This window comes from Malus sylvestris, chromosome 9 (assembly GCF_916048215.2).
Source record: "Malus sylvestris chromosome 9, drMalSylv7.2, whole genome shotgun sequence".
NCBI classification, from domain to species: Eukaryota; Viridiplantae; Streptophyta; class Magnoliopsida; order Rosales; family Rosaceae; genus Malus; species Malus sylvestris.
The window spans coordinates 7,961,661-7,975,111 of NC_062268.1; the positions used below are offsets into that span (position 1 = coordinate 7,961,661).

The window sequence follows — 13,451 nt, forward strand, 5'->3', positions numbered from 1 at the left end:
GACCGGCCCTGATGCCTACATACAAAAAAAAAAAGAAAACTTTACAACAAGAGTAAAAGTACATAGAGAACTTTACCACAACGAGACAGAACAGCAAATATGCCTTTATTTTACTGCCACACCAGGAATCATCTATGGCAATATGCATTTTCTTGCACATGGGATGCAGAATAATGTGTTGAATTAAATGCCATATGCATAACAAAAATGGCATCATGTATACAAAACTAGTAAAATGTAACATCTAGCACACAAGATTTCAATTAACCTAACTATGAACATACAAAGCCAATCCAAGACATTGGTTTTAAGGGCTATATGTGTGTGTGTGTGTGTGTGTAGGCTTTCTCATGCACATTGACTTATGGAGAAAATGGCAACTCATCCAAAATTCATTATATCAAAATACAATTGAATGGCTGTGCACGATAAACGTTCCCATCTCCTTCGATCATCACAAAACTAAGAGCATTGTTGGATTAGAGTTGCCCTTTATTTGTAATTGAATTCTTTTGGTTAAAGGTTCGTGAGGAACCCACCAAAATTTGCCTACATACAATAAAGTGGTCATTGTTGTAATACAAGCATTCAAATTTCTGAGAGTTGCTGCAGGCCAGTAAGCCAGTGAGAAAAATATTAGCAATGAAAGAAAGTGTTGTTTTTTTTTCTTAAGGAACTGTTGTCAGCACTTTAAAAACATCATTCTGTAGTCTAATTTTGTAAAAACATACAAAATAGTGTAGGATTACATTTTTAGAACGCAAATAACAACCCTCTTCTTCAAATGTAGTATAAATCTTGGAGAATGTGACTAGCTGATCAATCGACACAACACAACCATTCGACCGACCACTAACATTCCATGACCATCTCAACAGTTCTCCTGCATTGGGGAATTTCCAAAGAAAGTACAGCCTCTTATAGTGTATTAACAAGCTAAGAACTTGGAGAAGCTTTTATTAAACAAAGTTCAAGAATAACCCTAATTTATGTCAAGATGAATACTGAAAACAAACAAAATAGAAATGATAAAGTGTATACCTTTAAATTGGGATTAGGGCAAACGGTGGAATATATGATAAAAAGGAACAGTGGCACGTGATATTGGCACGGCTCAATCAAAAAGCAGAGCTCAAGCACTTTTAGAGCACTGTTTTCTTATTGAACCGGACCAATATCCCGTTCAAACTGATACAAATCCAATCCATCTCTTTCTTTGGCTTCCATTCCATGAATCTGTTCACAAAATAGGCTACAATACAAACATACCCTTTTCATCTTTACACAAAACAAAACAAAACACAAAGTGAAAACGAAAGGGTAATGATTTTCACACTTCTGTTTTCTCCTTATGCACTCTTCACCTTGTTTCAGTTACGTTGAAAAAAGGGCTGAGTATAGAACAAGAAACGAATGCAAAAATCACTTCCCCAAGAAAAAGATTGGAAGCAAAAACGATATGAACTTACATTATGCATTACAAAACCAACAAAATAAAGTGTTAAATTTGTGTTGAAATAAAACAAATAAAGAACAAAATTTGGGTTGTGGAAATTGATACGAGCTTGGAACAAGAACTGACAGAGATATTTGAAAGGAGAAGAAAGGAGGCAATTTGGAAATGGGGCAATGGACGGAGAGAACAACTTAAACATATTAATAAGGCAGATCTGAGCAGAAAGAGTTAGAGAGAGAGAGAGAGAGACAGATGAATGTATGTCTCTTTAAGAAGGTAATGCCCAACAAAGAGAGATGGCTACTAGTTACTGGTGGTGGTAGCATTGAAGAAGTTGCATTAAAATTTCCAACCACCTTGCAACAAAGGAAGTTGGGAATATTAATTTTGAAAAAGGTACAAGAATCTTTGAAGAAAAAGAAAGCAAAAAATAAAAAATAAAAACAGGTTCACGGACACAAACCTGGGGCTTTTAATGTGAGCATTTATGGATGATGGAGTAGGGGAAGAAGAGATGTTCGTTCTGTTCAATCCGCATTTATGTTATTTTTGTATCGAACAGATAGAACCTTTGTTTTGTTTTGGAATGGTTTGGTTTGGTTTGGTTTGATTTCCTCCTTGTAGGTTTTTTCTTATTCAATTCAAAAACTCTTTCACCGCTACCACTGCATATTTTTCTTCGAGTGTTTTTAGAGGTCTCTACAATGGTGGTGAATTGTCTGCCTTCTATTTCCATATTCTTCTCATCCTTTCCTGTTTTGTATGGTCACGGTTAAGCCACGTCAACATTTTATATTCCTATTATTTTTTGTTTTATTATTTTTATAAAAAAATCAATATAAAATGTTAACGTAGCTTAACCGTGACCATACAAACAGGAGGGGATGAAAATAGTATGGAAATGAGAGGGGTGACAATCAACCTCCCTCTACAATATGTGGCCATTGATTAACTTTGTAGGCACTAGCTAGGTAGTAGAGTTGTCCTATATACATGTGACATGCCAATGATGCCATACGTTTTACGTTTAGGTTGCAGCATTGGAGGTTGAAATTTGAAACCCTAATTCTAATTGTCAATTCGTGCCCTCATTTTGGTGAAGGACTGTTCGGCTTTGGCGTTTGGAAATGGAAACCCAGTACTTGATGATAAGGTACTCGGTTAGCATCAGACCTCGTTTTGCGATATTGTGTAGGTGAGAGGTCAGAGATGGAAAGAAGTTGTCCACAATTTACACAAGTTTTATGGGTAATTTTGGAAGCAAAGACTTGCCAAAAGATTGATGAGACGAGTTGGACGAAAAGTTATTGTACAAAACCGAAATATAATCACGTAATATAACAATTGACGCGTCTAATGTGTCATACTACCACACAAATAATCTTTTGATTTGGACCTGTCAGGTTTATTAAAAGAAATAAATTAATATTGACTAATGAGACTTGAACACCAGAAGATTGATCAGAATGTTATACGTTGTTGCACTTGCTAAACTTGAATGGGGATTATGTATATAACTGGTTCTATATTCCTTATCTTTTTATCATTTCTTTATCTCTAACATCACGGAAAAAGAAAGAAATATAATACGTATTATATATGTTTTGCTTGTTTCTTGTTACGGGGTTATGTCGATTAGAGTGTGGATGACATTGTACTTTAATTGATATGTGAGTTTTCCTAAGATGCGACGAGAAGCGTTAAAAAATGTGAAATATGTCATGTGCTGTCATTTTAAGATTGAGATATTGTGATTAAGTGACCATGTCTTGATGCCATTAAACATCATATTCCACATCCATTTGTTGTGATACGATAGTTGGGGGCCTGTATGGTAAGAGGAGGAATCGAGATTAAGTCAAGATTAAAACTCCGAAAGAATCCCAATAAAGTCTTGAAATTTGGTAGAATTTATTTTGATAACCAATTTGTGCTGCTTTGTTTTTCGATTATGTTATTTTGCCTAGCTTTCGTTTTCAAATTAACATGCATTATGACATACAAGTTTGTCTAACTTTCTTATTTTTTTTCTAGTGGTGTCGTTCAACTTGTTTTGCAGGTTTAGACCTTTTAGAGGGCCTTTTTTTTTTGTTGAACTTTTTAGAGGGGTTAAGTTTCATTTCCCCCCCCCCTCTCTTTTCCTTGTATCTTTTTTGTTTTTTGTTTCTAGAGGAATAAGGTTTATTATGTCTCCCTTTCTTTTTCATGTATTTTTATCCCTTTTTTTTCTGTATTGCCAAGGTTTCTGAAAAAACAGAAAAGAAAAACTAAATTGTTTACTTATTTTTCTTTCCTTATATATTTCTCGTAATGGGTTTATGTCATTTGGAGTGTGAATGAGTCCGATTATGAAATGTTCCAAATGAGTATATGGACTTTGATAAGATGCAGTTGAGATGTGTATTGTCATTATTATAAGATCCAAATTGTGACAAGAAACGATTGACAAATCTAAACGAAACTGATCCTATCTCAATGTGTAATATTTCTGTCTTAACATACATTATCATCGTCTATGACGATGGAGAAGTTGGAGTTCAAGAACAATGTGACGTAGATCGTTGTCTCAGTATAGCAATTGTTAGGTGTAATGTAATTATGTAAGTGTAATTAGCAAAGCAAATATTGCTGGAAATGCATCCGATTATTATGAATACAGTTTTGGTTGTTATGAGATTGCTTGAGGTAAAAGTATATGATTAGTACAATTTTCCCCCTTCGCAGATATGTACGGTAGGTTACTATTGTATAATCAACTTTATCAATACTTCTTGTTTGATTTTGTTGCAGCGGCTATAATGTCTGCAATTTATGAGGAAAATAAGGATGAAGATGGCTTTCTTTACATGGTGTACAGCGGTGAGAACACATTCGGGACATTCTGAAGATTCAAAAAATAAAAGAAGTTACAAGTGATGTAAATTATCTTTCAGTTGAGAATTTTGGTGCTTACTGAGACATGTTTTCCGGTTTTGGATTAATGACCTTCTATATTCTATTAAGTAGATGATAATTTTTATTTCAAGATACAAGATGGTTGTGACTGGATGAATATATTTATGTGTGCGTATGTAGATCCCAAATTTGCTGTGTAAGCCTTTCCTTTGCAATATGTAATCTAATTCAAGGCACCAGTGCAACCCTTACAGGTTTAAGCCTCAATGGAAAGACACATCATCAACTCTCACTCTAATTGATAGAGTTGAGATTCAAACCTTCTTCTTCTGTCTTTCACTTTATCTTCTTCGGTGCAATTTATTTCGATTGCAATTTATCTTCTTCGGTACAAATTTGTAATTGGAAATTAGGGTTCGTTTATAATTTGAATTTTGTAGATTCAAACTAGGTTATAATTGTGTTGCGTATCTATTTGTGTGGTTGCTTAGATGCATTTGCAGATTGAACGGAACGACGAGGAGAAGCGGCCACTCCCCTCTGTATCAGAGTTATATAAACCAAACTCATGAGACTGATATATTAAGCTCACTTATATTAGACTCAAAATTTTCCGATTTGTGAGTTTGGCTCAAACTTTTTAGAAGGGAAAATTCAAATTTGAGATGTAAAAATCACATTTACATTCCATTTTAAATTTTCGGGAAATATGAATGGAAGTTCTACTTAATGAGAAAGATGTAAATTCGAGATATCATTTAATTTTCTCTCTTAGATTAGCGGTGCCTATCACCTAAAGATGTAAATAAGAATGTGAATTTAGGTTTTTATTTACAAATTAGGTCGAAGATGAATAATTTACATGTTGCCATTAATTAGAGAGTTTTTTGGCAAGAAAAAAAAAAGAAGAGCATTTTACATCTCCCATTAAAGTTAGGGTTCTTATATTTCATATTAATTGGTAAAACTAATTTATGAAGGACCGAATAAAATGACATTATATATTTGAATCGGTTTTAACCATCAACATACAAAGTAGATAAATAAGAGAGATGTTTCTAAGTATCCGGTACACAAGCCGATACTCTATGTGTCAAAATACGAGTGGAGGAACACAAAAACATAAATGCTCGCTCTTATATAATGACACGTGAAGTAGCTAGTTTGTGTATCAGGTACTTGAAAAAACCTCTCGTATAATTACATTGCGAGTTAGACATAGAAAATAACATTAGGTTTATATCGCTTCAGATTGTCTTAGCTTTGCGGGATCCTTCCATTAACATGTCGTATATTCTAAAATCTTGTTGAGATCGATCACTGAGGGCTTCTTATACCTATGTTCATCGTCAAGCCAATGGTGTGATCCATCTCCTAACCCGCTATGCACTTAAAAATGCTAGTCCTTTTCTTTGGTAAGATTCCCCTCCGGGTTTTTTTATCTGATGTCCTCCTTGAGGATGTCCTTTCTGTAATGGATTGAGCATCTGCTCCTATTTACCGTTAAAAGAAGCATTTGCTCCTATTTTGTATGCTCTATGAAATGAAAGTCTATCGTTTTTATAAAAAAAAAAGTGATGGAAGGTGCTCTAAAAGTATGTCTTTATTAGAATTTTTAAGATACCAACTGTTGTGCCAACATTTCTACTAATCAAAATTGGAAGTTTATTAATGATTATATACGTGAATCGTGAGTGTTAATTTGTGAGAGATTCATGCCATTTTTAGATATTGAGAAAGTCGAGTAAATAACTTGTGGTTAAATCGGAAAATAAAGATGGAGAAGAACAAATCAGAATATTAAACAAATCTAAACAATACCAATGTCACATCTAACAAAGATTCAAACTTCAAAGAAAATGAATTTAATCCTAGATCTTATCATTTTTACAAAATGGAAAACTAATAATTAATTTCACTTCATCAAGCTAGCGAGTTGGGTCACTTGGAGACCTTGTCTTTGCGGTGACACTTATCTTTGATCCAATTGATTTTACCCTTGATCTTTTCCTTGGCCTTCTCAGCACCCACCTTGGCTTTCCCAAGTCCTAATGCAGCTGCTGCAGCCGCGTTTTTCATATATGCTTCTTATCGTTGCTGCTGCTCCTACCTTACTCTTTCTGATCTTCTCCAGCAGGCTGCTCATCATTCTCTTCTTGCTCTTGCTCTTGTTCTTGTTCTTGTTCTTGTTCGTGATCTTGTTCTTGGTACGGTTCAGCTGGTTCTTGATAATATTGTTCTGGTTCTTGATAGTATTCGTATTGTGGTTCAGGCGCGGGTTCATCGCAGCCATGACTTCCTGAGCTTAACTCTCCAACCCAGCTTACAACTTCCAACGAACTCCATACTCCTGTCGCAACTTTTCATTCATTTACACATGTAACTCAAGAAACAACCCTTTGTAATATGTCATGTATGCTTAGTACCAACTATCATAATTATTATTTTTTACAGGAAAGTATGGAAGAATTTTGATAAATATTACAGGACATAATAAAAAGGGTAATGTTAGGGAAACTAAATTTGTAGACAAAAATTGCAAACTAAATGATGTGTCACCAATAAGATTGAACACGTTTGCGCTTAAGTCACAATCCAATCATCAACTCCAATTTCATTTACACTATGTTTGGACGAGGGAAATAAACTTGGAATTTTAATAAAAGTCAGAATTTGTAAATTGACTTGCACTAATTCCCTTGTTTGGATTCATAAACATAGAAATTTAGATTTTCCGTGTGGAAAAAAACTTGGGATTTGGGACCTCCAATTCCCAAGTTTAAATTCCATGTAAATAGGTGTCATTTCCCAATTTCTATGATTGAGAGCTTAAATATAACAAATTTTGTATTAAATTTCATTGTTCTTTTAGGTTAACCAAACAAGAAAATTCACAAATTCTAGAAAATAAAATCCTGTCAATTCAATTTCCATCATTTTAAAATTTCTTAGTAATATTAAATTTCTTCATCCAAACATAGTGTTAGTTTGCAAAATTTTGTCTAAATTTTAGTCTCCTTAACATTACCCTAATAAAAATGGCCACTTTGATACATAATGGTAAAAGTCTAGGTGGAATTAATTTAATATGAAAAAAACCATAAAAGCCTTATGGTAAATGGAAATTAAAGTCATGAAAATAAGATCATAGGGTTTTATTGTCCATGTAGCCCAGAACATGGACAGATCACATGATTATACATATTACTGTATAGTTTCAAAAAAAAAAAAACATATTACTGTACATAATCAGTGGTAAAGCGAATTTTTCTAGAGTAAGAGTTATGTAAAACCTACAAATGAGATGACAAATTTGCAACCACTCAAGTAAAATAAAGACTGGCTCTTGCAGTAGAAAACTACATTATCCCCACAAACAAAAATACACAAACTCAATCACATACAGGAAAATAGGGGGCGAGAAGTGCCTTTGATGTATGTGGATGGCAAACAGGAGATCGATGTGTGAACTTGTGGGGACTGGGAATGGGGGTTTTAGACGAGAGGAGAATTTTTTTTGGGTGATTATATAAAACGGGTTAATTCAAATTTCCATTTCTTCTTCTTATATGTATTATTATAAATTAGGAAGATTTTGAATCTGATTCTTAGCCATTAACATTCTTTGACTAAAACCTTAATGATATTTAATTTTTTATCAAAGTTCTTTGATTTTGTACACCTCATTATTGTTGTTAATATGTATTTCCATATGTTTGATATTAATTACTTGACATGTTGTGAGATTTAAAATCCCATATTATATGGCATATAAATTAAAATGATTACAATAAAAAAGAAAATACTCAAAAATTCTGATTGAATAAATAGATAAAAACAGGTAACAATATAACTTTGAAATAATAAATGTCAAACGAATGCACCCATAGGCTTCGTTTGATAGCCCGTATAAGGAATCATATATGATAAGTAATATGGACCCAGATGTTTGGTGCAACTATGTACTAAATAGTACCCGTATTACTTAAACTGGGCCCACATCTTTTATACGGTGTATGCCCGCTCATTTATCCTTCCAGAAACCTATGTATTATTAGTCGGGTATGTGTCCTCGCTCTGTCGGTCTGGCTCTCTCGCATCGTTCTGCAAACTCACTTCAGTTCCTAATTGTGGGACTTGCACAGGTTCGCGTACCATCGATCCTAGATTTGAACTAGATCCGATTGAAATCCACGTCGTCGGAGCACTAGAATTGCCTGCATTCACCTACGACGATATCGGCAATCGAATGTAACCTCTCGATAAATTGAAAATAAAAATGTGGATTAAATTTGGGAAATCAGGTATTATAGAGTCACTGGGAATCTCCAGTTCATATCATCAACTCTGAAGAGCTTTCAAGTTTTATAGGCCTCTGCCTCCATCTTTTTTCTTCTGTAAGCTTAACAAATCCGTCGATGCCATCACCGACAATCCGTTTCTTCTGTATAGAGGGGGAAGATTTACTTGAACTGGAAAAGAGAAGGGAGTGATGGTGTTTGGGGGCTGTGCGGTGGAAAAGATCTGGGGAAGAAAGGATTTTTTATTTGTTTTATTTTTATTTTTATTTTTTATTTTATAATTTGGTTTAAATAAAGGACAAATAGAAAATACAATATCAAAGTTCAAAATGACAAACAAGATTATTTTTATTTTATTTTTTAATTTGATGAATTTGGTTGTTGTGAATTTTTATCAAAAGAAAAATTCCCTTTTTTTCATTAGTTATCAAATTTTTTTAGTAAAAATAATATAATCCAATCTCTTATCTAGTATGTTACCAAATACATTATAAATAATACGGTTATTAGTACGATACTGCACCAAACGCTTGACTAATTTAGTCAGTACAGTTCAATGACAGATTATCCTATCGACTAATTTAGTCAGTATAGTCCGATGACAGATTATCCTATTCGACTGAAATAGTCAGTACAGTCCAAGCTGCCAAATGATGCCATAGTGTTCAAAAAAATTGAAAAAGGGTACATTTTATTATAAGGCTTTTTAGCCAAAATGATCATTGAGATTTGCATAACACATCACTTTGGTCCCTGAGATTGTCCACCATCCATTATTTTGGTCCTTCTGTTAAAAACTCCGTTAAGTGTCTTGGAGCTCTTGGCCGGAAGTTTGGGCAATTTTCAAAACTTCGTAATTCAATTGTTTCTTAACTAAATTTGACCCACAATATATCAAAATGAAGATAGGAAAATATAGAATAAGAATATACTTATTTGGAAGCCCAATGGATGCCAGAGATGGCCGGAAAATAGCCTAAAAGGTGACTGGTCCACGGGAAAACTGGAAAACTCGCCGGTAACTGGGTAAACTTTAAACATTCATAACTTCTTCAATACTCAACAAAATCGAGTGATTCAAAACTAAAATCATACTTCTCGATCAGATGAAGAGAATGGTACCTTTCTCGAAGGCTAACTCGTTGTAGTTTGGCCGAAAAACGGATTGAAAGTGGCTATTTTGGTCTCGAGTTAGCCAATTTTGAGCCGTTTTTTGACCAAACCATGGCGAATTAGCCATCATAAAAGGTACCATTCTCTTCGTCTCATTGATAAGTATGATTTTTATTTTTGAATCACTCGATTTTGTTGAGTATTGAAGAAGTTATGAATGTTTAAAGTTTACCCAATTTTCAGTGAGTTTTCCAGTTTTCCCGCAAACTAGTCACCTTTCAGGCTATTTTCTGGCCATCTCTGACAACCATTGGGCTTCCAAATAGGTATAATCTTGTTCTACACTTTCCTATCTTCATTTAGTTACGAAATAATTGAGTTACGAAGTTTTGAAAATTGCCCAAACTTCTGGCCAAGAGCTCCGGGACACTTAACGGAGTTTTTAACGGAATGACCAAAATAATGGATGGTGGACAATCTTAGGGACCATTTTTATTGATTTTTCAATCTCAGGGACCAAAGTGATGTGTTATGCAAATCTCAAAGACCATTTTGGCTAAAAAAACCTTATTATAAATATGTATACATTATAAATACAAAATAAATAGATTTTACATTAAAAAAAGGGGTACATTTTATTAAGGGTACAAGTCAGTAATACAGTTAGTAATATAGTTAGTAAGGTTGTTAGTATTTGGTTAAAGTAGTTAGAATTTCTCTTATAAAAACAATGTGTGTAATCTTCATTTTAGTTAGTACATACAAATCCTATTTCTCTCTCTAGAATCTCTTTTGTTTCTCTCTATCATCTTCCTCGTCCTCTATACCAATTCTTTATCTTTTACAATGTAGTTAACACATTTTACATTAAAAAATTGGTACATTTTACATATAACCAAGTGGTACATTTATAAAGAAAAATGGGTACATTATAAATAAATTATGAGTATAAATAAAAATGTAAAAAATATGGGCACAAAATGAAATTAATATATGGGTACAAATTGAAACTAAAAAGAAAATTGGTACAAATTAAAAAAGGGATGCCAATTAAAAATGGTACAAGCAAAAAATAGAAATATATGATACAAAGTTTAATCATAAATATAAATATACCAAATGTAATGTTTCTAACACTATATTTTAGAAATAAAATTTAATTATGTTGATATGTAAATAAATTAATACATGAAATAATGACGTTCATTAAAAACTAGGAACTTTGATAAAAAAAAATAAAAAGAAATAAGATTTTAATCAAAGCAATAGAATAAAGAGGGATGATAACTTAATTTATGCAATACATCGTATCTTTGTAGTGATTAGGGATGGGCAAATACCTATTGGTTATGGGTAACCGCGGTTACCGGCCTATTTAAATTAAACGGTTACGGTTATGGATAACCGTTTAGATAAATAAACGGTTATGGGTATAACCGTTTACTCGCGAAATTTAAATGGACGGTTATGGGTATTAACTGCGGTTATAAATGGGTAACCGTTTACCCATTTATTTTATATATGTAAAACTAACACGAACCATGTTCTCGATCCAATAATACTTAGCACCCAATAAATTAGCAAGGAATTCATCGGTCATTCTCTCAATAACACTACTACAGGAATGATGATTTTCATCATTAAGGAATTGGCCAAATTAATTTAAATTCTTTGCGGGTAACCGTGAAATTGAAAGAAATGCTTTGACAGAAATGTCTTCTAAACAATTTTTGTAACCCAATAATACTTAGCAAATATTATATTTACCTTCATTGGTAACAGTTAAAAATATCGTTTGTAAATTATTATTTCAATTATTTGAATGGTATAAGGACTTAAAAAATTAAAATATGGAAATGTATGGTGAATGTAACTATAACGGTGTTTAATTGTGAAAAAAAAAATTATGACAATTTTTTTTAAATTTTCTAGTTGTTAAAAAACATGTAGACAGGTGAAAAAATGGTAATGGTAAAAAAAAGAAGAAGATAAACGGGTTAAAAAGGATAAATGGGTAAACGGGTATTAAACGGTTATGGTTAAATGAGTATGCGGTTATGGGTATGGTTAACCGTTTATAAACGGTTATGGGTATATGAATAACCGTTTAGGTAATTACCCAACGGGTAAACGGTTATGCGGGTATGAGCATAAACGGTTATGGGTAAATTAACCGCGATTACCCGCCCGCCATAACCATTGCCCATCCCTAGTAATGATACACTAATGGTAAATCAAATATACGGTTGGATTGGGATTACGCCAATTGTACTTAATCAGCATCATAGACTACTTGTAGTAAGCTTTGATTTGAATTTACTTGTTTATTAAGAGCTGAACACCTAAATTTTCCAGGAAGCTGGAATAGCTCAGCTGGTTAGAGCGTGTGGCTGTTAACCACAAGGTCGGAGGTTCGAACCCTCCTTCTAGCGTTTAAAAAAAAATATTTTTACTTATTTTATTTTTATTTTTTAATACATCCGAATTGAACCTTCTATAAGACATTTTTCCAAGAAGGCCATGTGCTTGCCCAATATTTTTCTTCAGTTCTCTCCCCCTCCTTTGTTGTTTTATCACTTCTCTCCCCTTATTTTAATTTTCTTCATTCTTTTCCAGTATATTATGTATTATGTACACTTTTGTTTTAGTTTAAGATTTACACTTTGGTCTTAGTATGAGGCTTTTTATCTTTTGATTTATATTTACACTTTCTATCTTCAGGTCACAAATTTGTAAATCTAGTAGTGCGAACTCAAATTTGATTGAATTTATGTTGAAATATGTGTTTGGTATTGGAAGTAGAAAATTTGAAAAAAAATATATATATGATTTTGGTTAGAACCGTAAACCAACATGAATCGAACTGAAACTGTCATGAACCAAACCACACGGTTTCAATAATAAATTTAAGCAGAACCGCTCTGCACCAAACCGAACCGAGCCTATCCCTAGATTAACATATAAAAAGGTTCAATAGTCAACTTCCTTTTGTTGAATACAACAAATATTTTTATATGTTTTTCTACTTTGGGAAGTAGATTAACATAAAAAAAAGGTTTCAATTGTCAACTTCCTTTGGTTGAATACAACAAATATTTTTATATGTTTTTCAACTTAGGACTTAATTTTCTTCTCCCTTTTTTCTGTCAAAGATTTTTTTATTTTCCTTTTTTTATTTCTTTTTAATCCTTTTGTTTCAAACTTTCAGGGTAGAGATACTCGAAGCTTGGCGAAAGACGAAACCTTTCTAGCAGCTGTGAACTAGAATTTTACAACTCCATCAGTAATTATTATTTTCCTTTAGTAATTAATGTTATTTATCTAATTTCCTTTACTGATTTGTTTGTTTTTTTTCTTTGCTGATGAATCTATCCATTAAATATTAAAACAAAACTATAATATGAATTTAAATTAAATAAACGGACTAAAATAAATAATTAATCTAATACTAAAATTGATTAAACTTTTAATTTTGTTCAAGGATTAAAGTTCAAAAATTCAAAATTCAATCGACAGTTTCCACTACTTTCCCTATCAAACTTTTGTCTCCATCAACTTTTCTTATTGTCTTCATCAACTTTTCTGCACGATGAAATCTTTGATGCCGTAAGACATAGAGTTCCCCCTAGTCTGCGTCAAGGTTTGACTTTACCCTTTACAAGGAACGAGATCGAGGTGGCAGTGAA

At 32.9% G+C, this 13,451-nt stretch overlaps 1 long non-coding RNA gene and 1 other non-coding gene across 2 annotated transcripts; one reads left to right on the forward strand and one right to left on the reverse strand.

Moving 5' to 3' along the window:
* Positions 1–643: 643 nt before the first annotated feature.
* On the reverse strand, positions 644–1,704 carry LOC126583343 (uncharacterized). Its single transcript, XR_007609725.1, has 2 exons — positions 1,042–1,704; positions 644–883 (listed from the first exon to the last, which is right to left on the reverse strand). It is a non-coding gene; the product is annotated as an uncharacterized LOC126583343 (long non-coding RNA).
* A 10,419-nt stretch (positions 1,705–12,123) lies between these two features.
* Positions 12,124–12,197, forward strand: TRNAN-GUU (transfer RNA asparagine (anticodon GUU)). The gene has a single exon. It is a non-coding gene; the product is annotated as a tRNA-Asn (tRNA).
* The last annotated feature ends 1,254 nt before the right edge of the window (positions 12,198–13,451 follow it).